The sequence below is a fragment of the Atractosteus spatula genome, chromosome 13, assembly GCF_055471065.1.
Source record: "Atractosteus spatula isolate fAtrSpa1 chromosome 13, fAtrSpa1.hap1, whole genome shotgun sequence".
Classification (NCBI taxonomy): domain Eukaryota; kingdom Metazoa; phylum Chordata; class Actinopteri; order Semionotiformes; family Lepisosteidae; genus Atractosteus; species Atractosteus spatula.
In genome coordinates this window covers 17,341,026-17,359,381 of record NC_142718.1, presented here as the reverse complement: position 1 = coordinate 17,359,381, position 18,356 = coordinate 17,341,026, and the positions used below count along the sequence as shown (strand labels likewise).

The 18,356-nt window shown below is 36.9% G+C and overlaps 1 protein-coding gene across 1 annotated transcript in view; it reads right to left on the bottom strand.

Moving 5' to 3' along the window:
• map3k13 (mitogen-activated protein kinase kinase kinase 13) overlaps positions 1-18,356 on the bottom strand; it is a 101,599-nt gene that overhangs the window by 48,688 nt on the left and 34,555 nt on the right. The window contains exon 2 of the mRNA XM_088931237.1: positions 12,590-12,690. The gene's annotated coding sequence lies outside the window, so the exon portion shown is untranslated. The remainder of the gene's footprint in view (positions 1-12,589; positions 12,691-18,356) is intronic.

The following is an 18,356-nucleotide window of genomic DNA, read 5'->3' as shown; positions in this document are numbered from 1 at the left end:
CTGCATGATAGAGACAAACAGGGATGCAATCTCAAGCTGCTCTTTCCTCACCTTTCCTGTATTCACAATTTAGCTACTGTCATGTGCAGAAAAGGTCAAAGGAGGAAAAGAAAAGGGGACTGTATACAACAATAGCGATTAGTTATTTGCTGTGTCAAACTGGCGCAGCTGTAGACAGAAGCCAGTGGATTTAAATTGTTATATTACAAGGATTCTACAAATTTCTACAAAACAATTTTAGTTTCTTCATCATAATAACTAAATGGATAATTTTAGTATTTCTCAAGGGTTACTATGCCCTTAAAAAAAGCAGAATGTAATGCAATTTATTTTTTCATAAATTGGTCTTAATCCCCAGCTCTAAGCTTAATAAAGATGATATCTACTGATACAATTAGTGATACTCTGTAGGGTCTATTTCATAAGCAGTATATTAAGTATGATTTACAATAAAAATCCAAATAAGTCCATGTAATAATGCATTAAGCTTTTGTCATTGTTTCAGCCTAACTACATATTACTACAGAAAGACTGAGAAAAAGTTAACTTTAAAGTTCTGGGTGTAGTTCCATGGAAGTTTAGTTTTTACAGCCTTTCTTAACCGCTATTCTGAAACAATTAACAGGATATAAATTCCACATTGCAATGTAAGAAAGATCTATGATATTAGGGTCAAAATAAGTCTATAAATGCATGGTTTCTTTAATCTTTTAATTTTTAAATGATCTTTCTTTGATTAACATACAGATGCAGCCATTCAAAGTGCGCGTCACAGACACGTACCGCAGGTGACGTCGCTCAGTATGACGCAAGATGACGCGTGGCACCGCAGTACGTGATTGGTTGACCGACAGGGGCACTCGTGGTCCGTTGGTCTGTCGTAGAAAGACTTACAGTAAAAACGTCTTTGCTGTGCCCGTTGTAGATATTGAATTTTACCACTGAAGGGAAATCTTAGTAGCTGAGCATAAAAAGAATAGGAGCATACTGTAACGCGTGTGAAGGCCATAAACGATATTAATTTTGGAACATAAACATACAGTATATACTGTAGCTGGTCTTGGTACTTTAAAGAAAAAAATACACACCAGTATTCCATTTCTCCCTAAACATTTTAAGCTTTGAAGTCTTTAACTAACATGATACCGGAGTCAACAAGCATACTTTTAGAATTTGATTAAAAGGGAATATAATATGGAATCGCGTATCTAAAGAATTTAATAACGGTATTCGTGTGCTGCGACAGGGCTGTGTAGGGCTTTTTCGCCTGCCTGTTCATGCGAGCTGTCTTCTAGCCGACTGGTCTAGGTGCGTGACTAGCAACTGGGAGGTTGTGTGATCGAATCCAGCTGGTGCCGGACTTTTCTTTTAACAAACATTTCTTCGAAAAAATAGAATAGCGATATTATGGACAATAAATTGACTTTTATATTTCAAAATATCGCAACATGAACGATATTTGCGATATTTTGAACATATCTTCCCTTCTGACAGCGGTTCCTCCTTCTATTGTGTGTGTGTGTGCAACAGAGTAAATTTTTATAGAGAAATGGAGGCTGGACAGTATGCGTTACAATATAAACATTTATATTGATTTAAATCGTGTTCTGATTTAAATCGCAAACGCGTGTTTAATTATGTGTTTTTTAATCATAATCAGGCTAATGCATTTCTACATTTTCTGTATGAACCAGCTTAGAGGTTCATACAGAAAGACAGCTTGTGTTTAAATTGAGTGTAAGGTAATTTATGCTTCTAAAGTCATGGTCAGCATTTATTATTGTACTGTGCTGTAAACTTTTTCTGTGCCTAGTCACATTATTTTATAGCGTTTTTATTGCGTTATTAAATCCGGTGGCGCTGTGTGTTACAGTAGTTTCCTGACTCCCATGTCACATGGTCTGTGATTGAATCCCATAGAACTATGACTTTATTTTTTAACAAACATTTCTTTGAAAAAATGAAACGTTTCCCTTGGTCAGAGATTAAATAAAACCTCACTCGCACCAAACAAATTTATATTTCTAAATATCACAAAATACGTTCATTGTCTTCCAATCGAGTCGAGTTGACATTGGAAGCCTGCCACACCCGGACTGTTAAACCAACGCATTAGCACGTCAAAGCCCATCGAGGGTATTGAGCCAGTATTGGCTTTAGTATTCCCCCCTCTCCCCTCAATTCAATTCAATTCAAGGTGTTTTATTTGCATGACAGATGGGTACAAGCAGTGTTGGGTATGTATATTGTAACGCTTACGGCAGACAGGCACTGTGTAAGAGCCGGCGCACCAGAGCAGCGCACCGAGGGAGCGTCTGCATTTCTAACTTAGTTTTTAAAATTAGTCAAGCAATATGAAGCATCTCCTTTTACTTAGTGCCTGAGCATAAAAAGAATAGGAGCATACTGCAACGCGTGTGAAGTCCATAAACGATATTAATTTTGGAACTTAAACATACAGTATATGGCTGGTCTCGGTACTTTAAAGAAAACATACACACCAGTATTCCATTTCTCCTAAACATTTTAAGCATCGAAGTCTTTAACTAACGCGATACCGGAGTCAACAAGCATACTTTTAGAATTTGATTAAAAGGGAATATAATATGGAATCGCGTATCTCAAGAAATTAATAACGATATAATTATATTCATGTTGCAAAAGAACTGCAACGGACATAAAAACTCCCTTGCTTTTAACAGAGCGTTCCATAATTTCTAACTACGAAAATGCCAGGTGAAAGGATTTGTAAACATATTTTGTTAAAGCAAGTCAGAACCCATTCAGAGCCTACATTACATTTTAGCGTTTCATTCTGAGCAGAAGACCCTCACACCTGAAGAAGGGGGAGGTGTTTTTCGCTGGAAATCTCGCCTGCTTCTACTTTACAACCGGAGTGCTGGCTGTGACGAATTAAACCGGTATTACAGGTTACAATCACAGACCATGTGACATGGGAGTCAGGAAACTAACACAGCGCCACCAGATTTGATAACGCTATGAAAACGCTATAAAATAATGTGACTAGGCACAGAACAAGTTTACAGCACAGTACAAAAATGCTGACCATGACTTTAGAAGCATAAATTGCCTTACACTCAATTTAAACACAAGCTGTCTTTAGCCCTCTAAGGTGGTTCATACAGAAATGTAGAGATCCAGGCTCAGAACACACAGCTTCATTAGCGAATACATATGCAGGACAACTAGAGAAGACGTTTTACAGAGGATGGATTTTTAGAAACATCCCATCAGTGACATCACTGAAGTCAACTCCTAGGTACTGTAACTGTCGTGTGGATAGTTTCACAAGAATCAGACAAAGGTTTAAGCATCGCTTGTTCTAGATAAAACTGCAAAAAAAAACAACAACCCATAATGTACTTCTTTGCGGTTCTGTTTGCCCAAATCATATATTCACAACGTGAAATCTAGAAAATAATATTACGTAACCAAAATCCGCAATATGGAAACAGAACCTGTGTAATTGTTGATAGATGATGTACTCGTAACATTTTTTCAAGACGAACTACAACATTTAAAAAATGACTTGTATGTACTTGATATCTCTAATCAATCCACGGGTCCCAGCACGAAACGAAAGTAAAATGCATACCGTTTCGCGCTTCTTATTAGTTGCTCAAAAGTAATTTGACCGTATGAAATGCATAATATAAACCTAGAAACATATACGTGAGTAGTACTTAAGCACTGTAGTATCGGTGTTAAGACATACCTCTCAAATACTGTAAATCAAGTTAAAAATATCTCAAGATTCTGGTCATAATGAAACCATGTTTCGTGTATGTTTTCTTTAAAGTACCGAGACCAGCCATATACTGTATGTTTATGTTCCAAAATTAATATCGTTTATGGCCTTCACACGCGTTACAGTATGCTCCTATTGTTTTTATGCTCAGCTACTAAGATTTCCCTTCAGTGGTAAAATTAGATATGAATATTCAATACTTAAACGGGCACAGTTAAGACATTAAATATACATATACATACTGTATACAGTACAGTTTGCATACGGTAATATGTTTATGTCCCTAAATCAATCTCTTATGAGCATGTGAAAGGCATGGTGAATCACTGTACTTTGCATGATTGGAAAAAAATGCGTGATTGCGAAATGCTGTGGCGTTACTTTTACAAAGACGGTCAATGAAAAAAAGAATGTGGACCAGGGCAATACTTTGAGTTTACAGCTTGTCCAAGGTCATTTATTATTAATACTATTATTAATATCTTCGTTAAAGACTTTGATGGCTACAGCTCAAACATGAGAGGTTGAGCTTTATTAGCTCCACCTTGCGGAAATTCCGGATACTATTATTTTGCTAGCGGTATTTACCGGTAACTCGCGGTATTTACCGGTAGCTTGCGGTAGACTGCGTACAGCGTACCGGAAAATAATGCGGTATCGCCCGCGCATTTTGAATGGCTGCATCTGTAGAACATATATTATAACATACTGTAACATATTTTGGTTTTTCAAGTTAAAAAAGGCTTACGTTTTCTTTCAGCTGGGAAAAAAATCACCTAGTTGTTTAGGTCTAGTTTTCAGTCTTGACACCAATTAAGTCTTTCATTGGCTCATAACGAAGACACAAGGAAAAATGTCCAGAGCTGTCAGCAAAGCAGACACATGACCTTTCAGTACTTGTTGGACAAAGGACAGATTAAAGACCTATCTTCCTGCAGTGATAAATTCCAGGCCTCTAAAACACTAGTGTCTTTTAGTTTAACTTCATTACAATTTTTCTTTCAAATTTAAAAACTTGAATGACAATCTGAAAGCTAAATTTTAAACAAATTCTTGTTGTTCTACATGACAACAACTTGTAGACAGTAAAGGACATGGAAGTGAAAAGATGACTCTGATGACAGTGATGGCAGTGATTCTTCCTTTTCTGCAGGAGAAAGGTAAAAAGCAATAGATTTGAGAGAAAGATGCTGGGGCTTCCTGAATGGCTCAAAGGATATAAAACTGAGATCTATTATCACAGTCCTGAGCCTGAGTTACACCACTGACTAACTGGGACTCAGTCCCCAACCCCCAAGTGGCAATGCTCAGCCAATTGTGAAACACAAGCACTTGTGAGAGTAGGATAGGATTAGTCATTCAAGGCTCCCTTGGCTTTCAGCAACACCTGTGGCCTCCTGGATGCTTGCATGAGGCACTATCGGTGAGGGATGCGTTTCTCGTCCAGTCAGTGCTGAACCTTTGGTATGGGGCTGTGTTGCATGTAAAATGTTAAAAGTGAGTGCCTCAATGGCTGGCGGGCCAGAGGACTCTGCCTAGACTCCCTTATTCCTATCTGTGTAGTCCATGGGTTCGTAAGCCGCAAATCCAAATTACTGGTTAAAAAAAAACAACTGGCAATTCTAAATTTAGAGAGAAAAAAGAAAGGTCCCGGTGAAACAAGTACAGTATGTCTGTGTCATGATGTGCTTAACAGTGCCAGGTTGAACATTAACATATTTTATAAAATGACAGTAAACTGTTGGTTTAAAACATTAATAGTAGGAAATAGTGTGTCCCTTATTGCCAAATGTCCGTAAAATTATGCATTGCAAATGCACACAATTACAATTGTGAAATCATGATTGCTAGCCCCATAAATTTGTCATTAAAATATATTTTGATTTAGTTTTTAACAATTGCAGTCAACACAGTCAATGAAAAAACACAAACACCCGTATAAGCAACTGACCATTGATATTCCTGAATTTCAAACATGCTGCCTTGCAGCATTAGACAACTGAATCATGTTACATACACTCTTTTATCCAAAAAATGTCAAACTGTGATGTAATCACTGTTTAGTACACATACTTTATTTTACATTAAATATATTTTACAACTCATTTATACTTTTATTTGTTCTGTTTTGTCCTATTTCTAAGAATAAACCAAGTATGTTGTTGTACTAGCTACCACGAGGTATTGTACTTTTTCCATTATTGATAGGAAGGTCCAGTATTTCTGATTTTACAGATAAAATTTAGCAGATCCTGTCTGTTAAATCAGAAGTCTGTTATTGCAAAGTTTTTTATTGTATAAGATATTTACACAGTTCATTATAGTAACTAATATCCTGAACAATATTAACACTATTTGATAATTCAAGAGTTCATTATTATGTTAACTAGGGTTCAAATATAATCATCATTAATACGCATTATTGTTCTTATTTTAATGACTATACAATTCTAAAATGTGGGGAGGTTGGGATATATTATTGTGGGACCTGGGAACAGGTCAGAGATTTAATCGTGATTTAATTTTAGATTTACACGTTTTCACCATATATATAAAAAGTTTTAATAGAAAAATCACATTCATAAATCAAGGGATGTCTATATTAATATTCTTTTGGGGTGCAAACAATGTAATTAAAAGAAACAAAATAAGTTTGGTACAGGAAGTTACTTCTTCACCTGAACATCATCCAAGCAATATTTGTGTCAGCCTTTTGGCCAACCTACTCCAGACAGTGTGGATTAATGAGGAAGAGATCCCAGTCCATTGGAAAAGGCAAGTTAGCACAACCAATTAACCTTGGAGAAAACTGGAGTACCTAGAGAAAACCCTTGGTAAACACAGCATCAGTATGAACGACAGAGAGTAATGTAAATGTCTGCCTTTTAGTAGCATCCTCATGTTTTTTACAATGGTATAGAGTGGAAGAATACCCATTGTTTATGGTATACATCAGGGGTCTGCACAGAACATTTGAAACCACAGGAGCTTTTATTTTTGCTAATACAAAGTGATACATTGAAAAAAGTATTTGTTTTACCTTTAGTCCCATAGTACATAGCATAGAGTATGATAAAGGTTTGCCTGAAATAAAAAGTCGGAGCTTTGACTGTCAGTAAACTCTTGTGGAAAAGGTGAGTGAGGAGTGTGTCACAGACATACAAAGAAGCAAAAATGGTTGATATGTTGACTGTCATAATTAAAATTCTTAATTACCCAAAACTGAGTGAGAGATTCTGTAAGATTGGAATGGAAAAAAACCTTAAGCTGTAGAAGTCAGAATCTAACTAAATTTCAGACGAGACACCTTGACATTTCATATTTATATGCACACACTAACAACCTCCTTCTGTACACAAGACCTTGGAATCATGAAACAAAATCAACTTCATTCATAAAACCCACTCGGCCCTCTGCTCTATTGGAACAGAAAGGGGGCGCATCGAGAGAATCACGAATGAGAATGCGGGGACCTCAATGCCTTGTCATTTGCTGGCGTTATGCGTTACCTGCTGAAGCCTATATAGTAAAGCAAGCACTCAACAATGATCAGCTGTCGCCACAGCACAAATAATTCAAAAAGGTATGCCTCAGAAAAACAACACACTCAAACACTACTTAAATTCCCTGCAGTTTGTGCTCCTGTTAAACCCGGTATGTGTGTTTGGATCTTACAATTTATTTAACGTTCTTTCAGTATTGCAAAAACTGACAGACCCCTTCTTCCAGTATTGCAAAAATTGCCTGTTTTGGAACATGCAAAATCCCAAATTGCCAACAAATTGCCTTTTTTTCTTGTAAGTTTCAGGATAACTCTACTGAACCATTTTATTTTCAATAATATGACTCACCAGTACAAATGAGAGGGCCACATCTATGTGTTTGCCAAACTGGCTAAACCTTTAAAATGTTAAGATTTCAGATCTGTAGCAAAGGACATTGTAAAATCTTAAACTGCTGAAGGCAAGACTGTCCTGCTTGTAAACACAAATATTGCCACTACAGGAACATCAGATGTCATACAGAAAAACATAAAATACCATATTGCAAGAAGTCTTCCACAAGATGATTATAATTACCATCCACACAAAGGATCAGAGGAGCACATGACATACTGTATAATAAGGAACTCAAGTCTAAAATTGGCATTTCTGTAGGGCTGGGCCAAAAACAAATCGACTGCAAAGACTACTGTAGACTTCTTCATTTGGCTTAGCATTACAGACCAAGTTCCACAAAACAAAATCAATAAATAAACTTGCCGTTCCACACAGAATATCCTAGCTCACCTAAACCAAAACGTGCAACAGAAAAAAAGTATTTGGTACCAGAGAATATATAGACATGATATATAAAACTTCCATGAATGCTGATAAATGTCGATATATTAGAAATAGTTATTATTCATTGGTTTTACTGAAGAGCCCAGCAACGGAAGAAAAAAGACAAAACAAAGCAAATCCACGACTGAGTGTTCTCCCCCTGCTGTAGCAATATCAAAGAATAATTGCAGCCTGTCTGTCACCTGAGCCATTAATTTCAGCTGATCCTCTGTCTGCATTCGTCTGTACACCAAAAAGACCACAGATGCTGCACAAAGTCCTGCCCCCATTATGTAAATCCAGCTTAGAACCTGGCAACAATGCAGGCTTATTACAAATGGATAAAGATATCAGTCAAATCTGGAGACAGAGAGGAGAAAGCAGTTCATAATGTCCCCCATACTGCTATTTGTTTCTCCAACAAAAGGTTTAAACATCTTTGCATCTCTTCAAGAGCCTGTCTCCCGAAAAACATCTGCTTTGCAGGAGCGCTTGAATAATGCTCTTTCTGTCACAGCCTGTCCTTCATCTAAGGGCATCAAAAATCAACTAGATCAAATCATGCATATCGTTCGGGTTAATATGGTAAAACGCAATCAGCAAAAACACAATGCCACACAAACAATGTAGTCTGCTGATAAATCAAAGCAGGTTTGAGCAACGGGACTGCTGGCTACTTACAGCAGACAGAGCTCCTTTGCATGGTCCTCCTTCTTCAGCACAGTATAGAAGAAAAAAAATAACACAGGAGGATGGAGAAGGAGGAGATGAAAGGACGATGCAGAGGAAATTCCACCCACTCGATCCTGCAGACCCACTGCAAAAGGCGCAGCAGAAAGGGCTTGCTGTGCTGACGTCACAGTTTCATGAATGAAGCAGACTGTTTGAGGATTCAGCTCCAGGGACACTGGCATGTGCAGTGAGAGAGGAGGGGGAAGGAGGAGGGGAGAGAGACAACCAATGGTCTTACTGTATCAGCAGACTGGCTTCCCACTAAATGAGTGGTCATAGAGTTCAGAGGACACCACTGGTGCTTGTTTGTTGTCTCTGTGTGTTAGTGTGTGGAGCCTCTGCCTCTGTGTATTTTGATTTGTTTGTGAAAGTGTCATTTTTTGGTCTTTTCAAGTGTACTTTATCATTTTTGGAAAAACAGACCAGGGATTAAGGGGTCAAAGTGCTAGAATTCAATTTGCACAAGCTAAAAAAATCCTCTTTTTCAAACTCACATGACTTCTTTGAAACTATTTCAGTACTGGGTTTGAATGAAATTATTAGATTTTAAGATTCGGGAAAGTAGACGACGATTATTACGGAGTCCAAATTTGATAAATTACTTAAAGTAAGATCAGATTAATTTGATTCCGGTGCCAAATCTATTTTTTTAAATTGCATCATCAATTGTTTCGCATATTTGTACAGGACTTTTCCTAACTCACCCTATTTCATCACTCACTCAAGCACATCAAATTTTCAAGGAGCATGTAAATTGTTATGGCTGCACAGTCATGTACAAACTATACACCAGCCTTAGAACAATTACAGTATGTCTTTCTAATTTATTAAGTACTGAAGCCAGACACCCAATGTGTTAGGCTGTAAACACCTGCTATACAATGTACTGCACTTACACCCTGAGAATGGCAATGGTAGATTGACTATGGCCATATGCCAAGCTCAAAGTGAACTATTCAACTCAATTTGAATTGCAGATATAAACAAGACATTACAGTACTAAATTACAAGAAGGTGTCACATCTTTTGAATACTGTATTGAATTCAGTAGTAGTAACGCCAGAACTAGATTTAAATTCAAACTTGTAGAGTTATATTTTATCAACTTGCAAAATGGCATTTTCTGATTGCCAAGTGAAAGTTTAGGTGCTACTGTACGTCTAATCGTTTAATGTGGGATCATCTGCCTTAATTATTTTATCTCTTCTATCACACACACCTTTTCAGTACAGCTTTTCAGTAAATCCAACTACTTGATTTCAATCAGAATTAAATGTTAATATTTTCAACCAAACCTACCACCACAGCACCAGATTTATTGGTAAGTTTTTGCAATGCTGACATTCTAAGACTGCAGAGTTTTCCTTGTCCACAAGCTTTACCTGCAACAGCTACCTCTATAAACTTTTTTAAAAATAATTTATGAGCACCGATAAATAAAATACAAAAAATACTGTATATTTAATTAAATAAACAGACAACCTAAGGGAATCCTAAAGAGGTTAGAGCCTTTAAACTGAAGTTCTAACTCATTACATAGTAGCAAAATAAAAGGTGTGAATAACAATCCACTGTACACTGTACTTTAAGGATTCAAGGTGGAAACCCTATCCACTGACATAAAAAGAAAAAAATGTCTTTCAGCAAATCATAATCCTGCTGGCTAAATACAGAAGCCACTAACTACCACTGATTCCTAAAAAAACCCAACATTCATAACAGTGAAATCAAAATATTTCCATTAAACTTCATCTTTCACTGGACCTCTTATGGTCTACAATGGTACAAAAGACAGAGACAAAGTCAACAGTCTTGGAGCCATGACTTTGTTCCAAAAGATATGTAAAAATATCCAGTGACAAAAAATGTGATTAGGGAAAGTTTCACTAAGAAACTGTGGCCACTGTCTGTGTTCTTGGCAAGTTGCAATGATGATCAGCAGCTAATGAAGAAACTAGAATCTAATTAAATCAACTCAGATCTCGTTAGTGTTCATGTCAAAGATAGTATATAATATCATTAGTATGGGGGTTTTGTTGAACATCATGCGTACATGACTTAGAATGATATTTTATTGTGCTGTGCAATGTTGCAGGTATGCTGATCGCTGTGTCAATCTTGGAACCTAGACACTAAAAAGCCCTCTTTCAGCCTTTATGTGGTTACATAAGGCTGAGTCAGCCTGAGGGTTTTCTGAACCCTCAATCCTAATGCTTGATGAAAGCACTTTAATTTGGCCACAGGCAGTGATTTGCTGTATGTTAATAGTGTACAGGAAATGCTTCACGGGTCTTGACACTGCAAACACTTCAGAACTATTTAGACAGAAAAAACATCTTTGCATAACCAACTTAACATGACATAACATTCAGCATTAATGATCAACCTAGTTTTGGATTTATTACAAAACATGCTTTAAGCAGCACAGAATCCCAAAAAATAGTGGTGGGTCAATAACAAGATGACGGAAAAAGAAAAGGAACATGCTGATCATTAGGGAAAACCCGATTCAAAGTTTTCCATTTTATTGAAATCTCATAATCTCTAGGAAATAAAAAAGCAGTCTGTACACAACAGAATCCTGCAGTTCAGAGAACTCACACTAATTTAACAATTAACATTCACTTGTGACAGTAATTTATATCCCAGAAAGTCTAGACATGAAAACTGACATAAATCCATAAAAGTATTTAAATTACAGCCATGCTGACAATATAGAATAGAGTAATTATTAATATTAATTAATTTTTTGCCATTTCAGAGGTTTCTATCTTCAACTTAAAAAATAGTTCTGAAATAAAGGTACAGTGGCCATGTAAGTCCTCTCCTTTGTAAAATTGTTCTGCTATTTTACAAAGCAGAGGAAATTCTATCAAAAGATGTAATTCAGATTGAACGGGATACAGAACAAGAGAAACTAACAGACATTAAAAATCTTACAACCAAATACAGCGTGTCAGATAAAAATGAGTTATGAATTCTCTTGAGCAAAATTTACCTATTACAATATTAGTCAGTAATTCAGTAATTACAATTTAAGAAATTCAGCTGAATTATGTCTGCTTGAATGTGTTCCTACTACCCTTTGAAGACATTCCCATATAGTCACAGAAACAGGAATTAAATTTATGTAGCAAAGGGAGAGGGTTAATTAAATATGCATTCCAACTGTGTTTTCTTAAAGGCTACAGTCTGCATAATTAATTCAGTTTTATTGTTACAATTACAGCACCAACTTTGGGCTTTCTTTCTCATTTCCAACATTCTTCTATATCTGAAACAAACACAACCTTATTAATAGCTTCAACAAAGGTGATAAAAGGAAAGAGACCATAAGAGGTCTCCTTTATTCACTTTTTGAGATGATGCAACTTATATGTAGACTAACCCCTTTGTGAACTTTATACTATACTACATTTGTTTTGTATAGTGTGTGGTTTCTTTTTTCAAGCCCTTTTGTTAGTTTAAGCCCCCAGTTTGGCACAGCTGAACTGAATAAAATGTCAAGCAATTCAAAAATAGTCATGGAGTACTTAAAAATGTCAGCATTTGACATTATGAATTGTTTAATATGGTTACCTTTTCTTTCTTCTTTATTTGTATCGCTAGCTCTGCCTTTCTATCATATTTAGCATAAGTCCACTGGTTTCACCAGCACTTGATATAATGGTAGCCACAATATTATACCTACTGAATTCTAAACAGAATGTCAGACTAAAGCTTATACTAGATCCATATATTCAATCAAAAAAATTAATGAATTTACCTTTCCTGAAGGTGATGGTCATGGCATTTATCTCCTGTGTGAGACAGGAAGAGATGAAGGATAGTTCAAGGGAATGGTCTGTCTGTACCTCTCTTCACCTGCTGAAGAGAGACGGTCAGAGTCTGAGGGTTTGAATGATCATGAGGATACAAAACTGCAGAAACCCTAATCAGTGTCCTATGATTGCCATCTAATCGGATTGGCCATACCAGTAAGTGGAGATAAGAAATCTTGCTTACTACTTAATGTCCTGTGTGAACAGTCTAAACTGCGGTGTTAGTAGTTCATTACTTCAATTATTTAGCACTTTCTTTTTAAAGTGTTTTTTTTTAAATTTTTTACATATAATCTTGAATACATTTGCATAAGTTTAATACTTAATTATTCTTTTTAGAATCTTACAATTAGAACACTTTTGTGATAGAAAACAGTAAAGCTTAAGGAGAATACCTCAACTCCGTCCCACTGACACTATACTGAAAAACTAAGCTGTAGGTGATAATGACAATTTAAAGTTTTAAAGGTAAAAGAAATGTACTGGAGTGATACTACTTGTCCTAGAAAGAATGAATTTATGCCTCCTATAAAAATAACTAGAAGTATTCCTGATCATTACTGTTGATTTTTTAAAGATGATATGGTACAGCATAGGTATGCCAATAGGCTGGAGTCAAACTTTAGACCAACACTAAAGATTAAAAAGTACTTAGTAAGTTAAAATAGATAGGAGCAATGTGTTTATAAAAGAAGGCAGCAAGTGCACACCATATCTGGAAATGGATTTCCTTGCATATCATTGTAAAATATTTGCCTACCCTGTATTTGAGTCAATGAAATAGGAAAAAAGTTTCTGTCCCAAGTTACCAAAATCTTGATTCTGGGTTAATATACAGTGACCAAGACACTTATAAAAGGTAAAACCCTATTTAGAAATATGCAACTGAAGACACAAGGGTAAAGAATAAAGACAAAGCAAGTAACTATAAAGTCAATTACAGCCCTAAGCTACACTAACAGTGCATGTTTAATTTGGCTTACTCCAAATCTGATGCTTTATAGTATCCCTATATACTATGGCACCTGAAAAAAAAATTGAGTGAAATGTTTTTTCTGCTTCAAGTGAAACTGCAATACTCAAAGTATAATAAACCTTTTGAGTAAAGCTATACTCAAAAATATGGCTTCAGCAACAAAAACCTCAATCTATTGGGAAAAGCAGTTGTGATGGAATAAAACCAAATACAATATATCCATAGGAATCAGGGTTGGTCATGCCACTGAATTTCACAACCTTATCAAGAGCACAGACTAAAACAGCAAAGGCTCAGACATGATTTTACTGTAGGATTCACATTAGATGATTTTGTCTACATGGGCACGCTACCCCACTGCTATTAGACCCTGAGCAGATGGCCAAGACTCAACCTAGAAAGCCGAGGTCCATTAGCCAGTCAACGCTGAGCCAGATCAATATGAGAAACATGGCCTGGAACAGATGCTCCCCTCTGTTCTGAAGAAGATTTGATGAGCATGTGGCTGCTTTAGCAAAGGAAATATTAAATCTAAGCCCACAGGGTAAATGACCCTACTGAGACAGAAAAGTGGTTTGGTTAACAAAAGTCAGAGTAGAACATGTTAACAGGCATTTCATTTAAGTTTTGTGCTTAGTTTTTAAAGACAGGGTATAAAAATGTTTTTGTAGCATTCATGCATAGCACCAAATGAGAAGATGCATCATGTTGTATGTCAATTAAATACATCAAAATATTTCAATGCTTAAAATAAATGCATTTCTTTTATACTCATAGGAATTAATAGAACATTTTTTATGGGATTTTACTGTTATTTAGAAAGTAATATTTTTCCCTCTTCATTTTGGAATAGCCAATAACTACCTAAATCAGTTTTTATTGTAAATCAATATTGCTTGTAAAAATATATATGAGAAAAAAACTACTGAGTGAATCAGGATCCAACAGAAATACTGTATGTTCTTCAATATAAATTTAAAATTAAGTCTTCATTATATCTTTTAATTATATTTAACTTTCAAGTTTATACCAGTACTTATAAAATACAGTATCTAGTCTTACTAATTCCATATAACTCTGTTAGGACAAGTACTTCTAACTTGATTTTATTAAGACAATAGACATAAGTACAGTAACAATAAAAAGCCAAACCCCTAAAGAATGGAACGTTTAAGATTCATTTCTAAGCTTTGCAGCTGGGTTTCCACTACACAGTGACACAGTAGCTAAAAAACATGATAAGATCAGCAGAAAGACAGTTAAGAAATTCAACACTTAACATTCAGACAGCCAAAGAGGTCATGAAATAATTTTCAAGAAGACAACATTAGACAATTAAACCTAAGGGTTAAAGAAGAGGACTTGTGATATGGGGTATGTTAAACCAAAAAACCCAAGGTGGTTTGTTTTTTGTAAAGTACTTCAAGTAGGTAGCTTTATCAGCAGGCATAGGCTGCAAAGAACAAGTAAATGTTCATTCTATGCTGAAAAGAGAAGAAAAGAAACAACGTTTTGATTGTGGACCCACACCCTGAAGAAGGCTCCACAGGCAAAATGCTGTGTTTCTTTTCTTCTTTTTTCAACATGGAATAAACCTTTACTTATTCCCTAGTTCTTTCCATGAAAGAAAAGATATCTGTATCTGAGCATTATATATCAAAGCAATTTTGAAATCCAAACTGGAAAAAGGAAAATTTGAGGAAAAATCTAAACAAATATTAATGTCTAAGGAATATATCTCAGCTTCATCTGTACTAACGAAGACTGAACACAAATTGTACACAAGCTACTATTGGAGATGACAGTAATAGTTTCATATATTGAATTTTTTAGTTAAATGCTGAAGTGCATACTGTAAATAAAATATCCCTCTTAATTCTAAAGACCCTCTTAATTCTAAATAAACCTTAAAAAATATGGTAAAGGAAGTATAGATAAATAACTGATTTCTGAGAAAACTACAGATAAACCAAAAAGTTGCCAGGGCTCAAGATCAAACACTATAACTTAAAAACATTAAATGGTTCTGCTTTTCTTTTTATCACAATTTAACATGAATCTGCTCTTTTGTTCATTTGAATTTTCACTACAATATTCATTCTCCCTCTCAAAGCACTATGGGGAATATTGATCAAGAATATATTCTAAAGATAAGAATCACAGAAACACAGCTTCTTATGAAATGTATTATACAATTTAATTCAAAAACACTAAAAAGGAATCATAGAGTATTGAGATAACACAAGAAATGTTTTCTGCTTGAACTAAAAGGCAGACTGCCCTAGCCTGGAAGCATGTGTAGTGTTTCATAGCCGTTCAGGGACGCCAAATATGTAATCATAGTGGCTCTCTGAAGGCACCAGTTCTGTAGGGTTTGGGCATTTACTGAGACAATTATCAATTGTAGCAGTAAATCACAAAGTTGATTCTTTTGATGGCTTTAGAATCCAACCACGCGACATAACTCAAACAACGCGCACACACAGGTACTAATACACGAGGATAAATTTATTAATACATAGAATATGCATATAAACCTAACAGATCTTATCGAGAGGGTTATCAGAATACAAAAGGTATATATTCAATCAGTTACGAAGTGTTACACATCAAGAGGACATACGTTCAGTATATCATTCATTAAGACCGTTTCGTAAAGTGAACTTGGTTACAACTTCTACATTAGATACTCAAAACAAGTACATAACCCTTAGGAATTAAATTGATATCAACTGGTTGGGATAGCAATTGAATTCTCGAGCTGTAATGCATTGAAGTTGAATACTCATCCAATTTCTGGGGATTCAGATCTCCTGCGGGCACAAAGAAACAGTTGCAGGCTGTTGCTGTCCAATCCGCGCTCTCTGGCTCCGTGCCAGGCTGTGCTGTGCGGCTTGCGACGGTGCGCTGCTGATGCTCACTGACCGGCTAGTTAGTGTTGGCTTTAACTAGCAAAGTTTGTGCACAGGAGAAAAGATGACTGTGGGTCCCAGCAAGTCAGGAAGAGGACTGGTTCGTTCCTGATGAAGAGCTAGTTCTGAATGGTGATTCAGCTGTCCACAGTTCTGACCTGTTCACGAGGCCTGCTGCCGGTTACTCTCTGGCAACCTCCACTCTAGACTCTTAGAACAAAGGAAAGTTCTGGCACTCGGACACACTGGCCGTTCCGTGGTTGTCCGGGCTGAGTCTCAGGATGGTCAGGAGGCGCGCTGCGAGAATGTCCTGCCCTTGGGAGCCTTCTGCTCCTGGGCCGTCCTGCCCTGGAATTCTCCTTTGAATTCCCTTTAGAACAGTCCACAGAATCCTCTCCAGAATCTTACTGAATCTGAATCTCAATCTGAATCTTGTTGAATCTTACTTGTTGAATCTTACTTGTTGAATCTCTCAGGCTCTCTGTGTTGCCTGTTTTTACCTGGAGGAACTTCAGCTCGTTGATTGGCTGAAAGTTCCATGGGCATCAGAGTCCCACGTGGGTTACTCAGCCCTACCAGTCCCTGATTGGTTGATCAAGGTGAGATATGAGTCACTTAGTCCTGACACTTAGTAATGCAGTCCAGATGTCCATCCGGCACTCCCTAGACTGATAGGCGCCAGTGGATGACCATTGATCATGATAGCCAGACTTAGCTAAGTGCATCCCCCTTTGGGAGCTGTCCTAGGAAACCTTAAATCATCTTGCATGAATAGTTTCTCTGTGGCTGCACCACAGAGATGAACAGAGAAATGGGGCCTCATTTGGGAAGCTCAGAAACACTTAATTCTGCCTTATTATTAAGCCTCGCCGCTACATATCCCCCCTTTTTGAAGGTCACGAGGTCCTGAGGCGTTGTTGCCTTCAAAACAAAACAGAGTTAAGTGATGTCCCTTGCCATTAGAACATTAATCTTAAATGTCTACATTACTCCTCGAGAATTCATACCGGAACCAGCATTGGATACAAACAGGATGAATAACATCTGGAGTATGTATAAAAACGGTAGGAGACATTATCTAAGTCTAGGAATTACACATCAGGAAGTTCACTGTCAATATCTGATACCTCTGTGGTAGATATTTGGGGAGAAGTCACTTCCTTTCTTTTGGCATGCTACCTTTGACTCATTCATGCTACCCGGAGTACATCTTGATGTAAGAGTACATCATTCAGAGTACACTGTCAGTCATGATCCAGCTACCCGGCAGCAGTGTTACAATAACACCAGTTCCTGTTCCCAGCCCCCCGATAAACCACAACACCTGTGTTGGGTATCTGCTAGGGTGGTTTGGAGGTTTGTTCCATTAAAGCAAACTAACTACCTGTACCTCTTCAGGGCTTACTGTTTCTTGGATTTCTATCCAATTCCTTAGTGTGGCACCTGAAGGCATCCATGACCTCAAGTTTGGTCTTATGTTGTCTGGTTCTAGACCGTACAGTGTTAAGTTACCATGCTGTACTATGGCCTCCTCAGGAACTTAAAGGAACTGTTTTATTAGGTAGCTGCATCATGCCTGTCACAAGTCACAGTGTCAGTTAAACGTGGTGTGCTGACCAGCCATTTACTTCCCACCTGCTCTTCATGGGGTTCATTAACCTTCCTCTGCTCGTTAGTAGCTTTACACCCTTCATTGGTGAATCGTTTAGACACAGCCAATGGATAGCTTTGGTAGCCATACCCATCTCAAGATTTGGAACCGAATTCAATCTTGGTTTGCCTTCTGGGTGAGCTATGAACGATGGGGTTAATGTCACACACTCC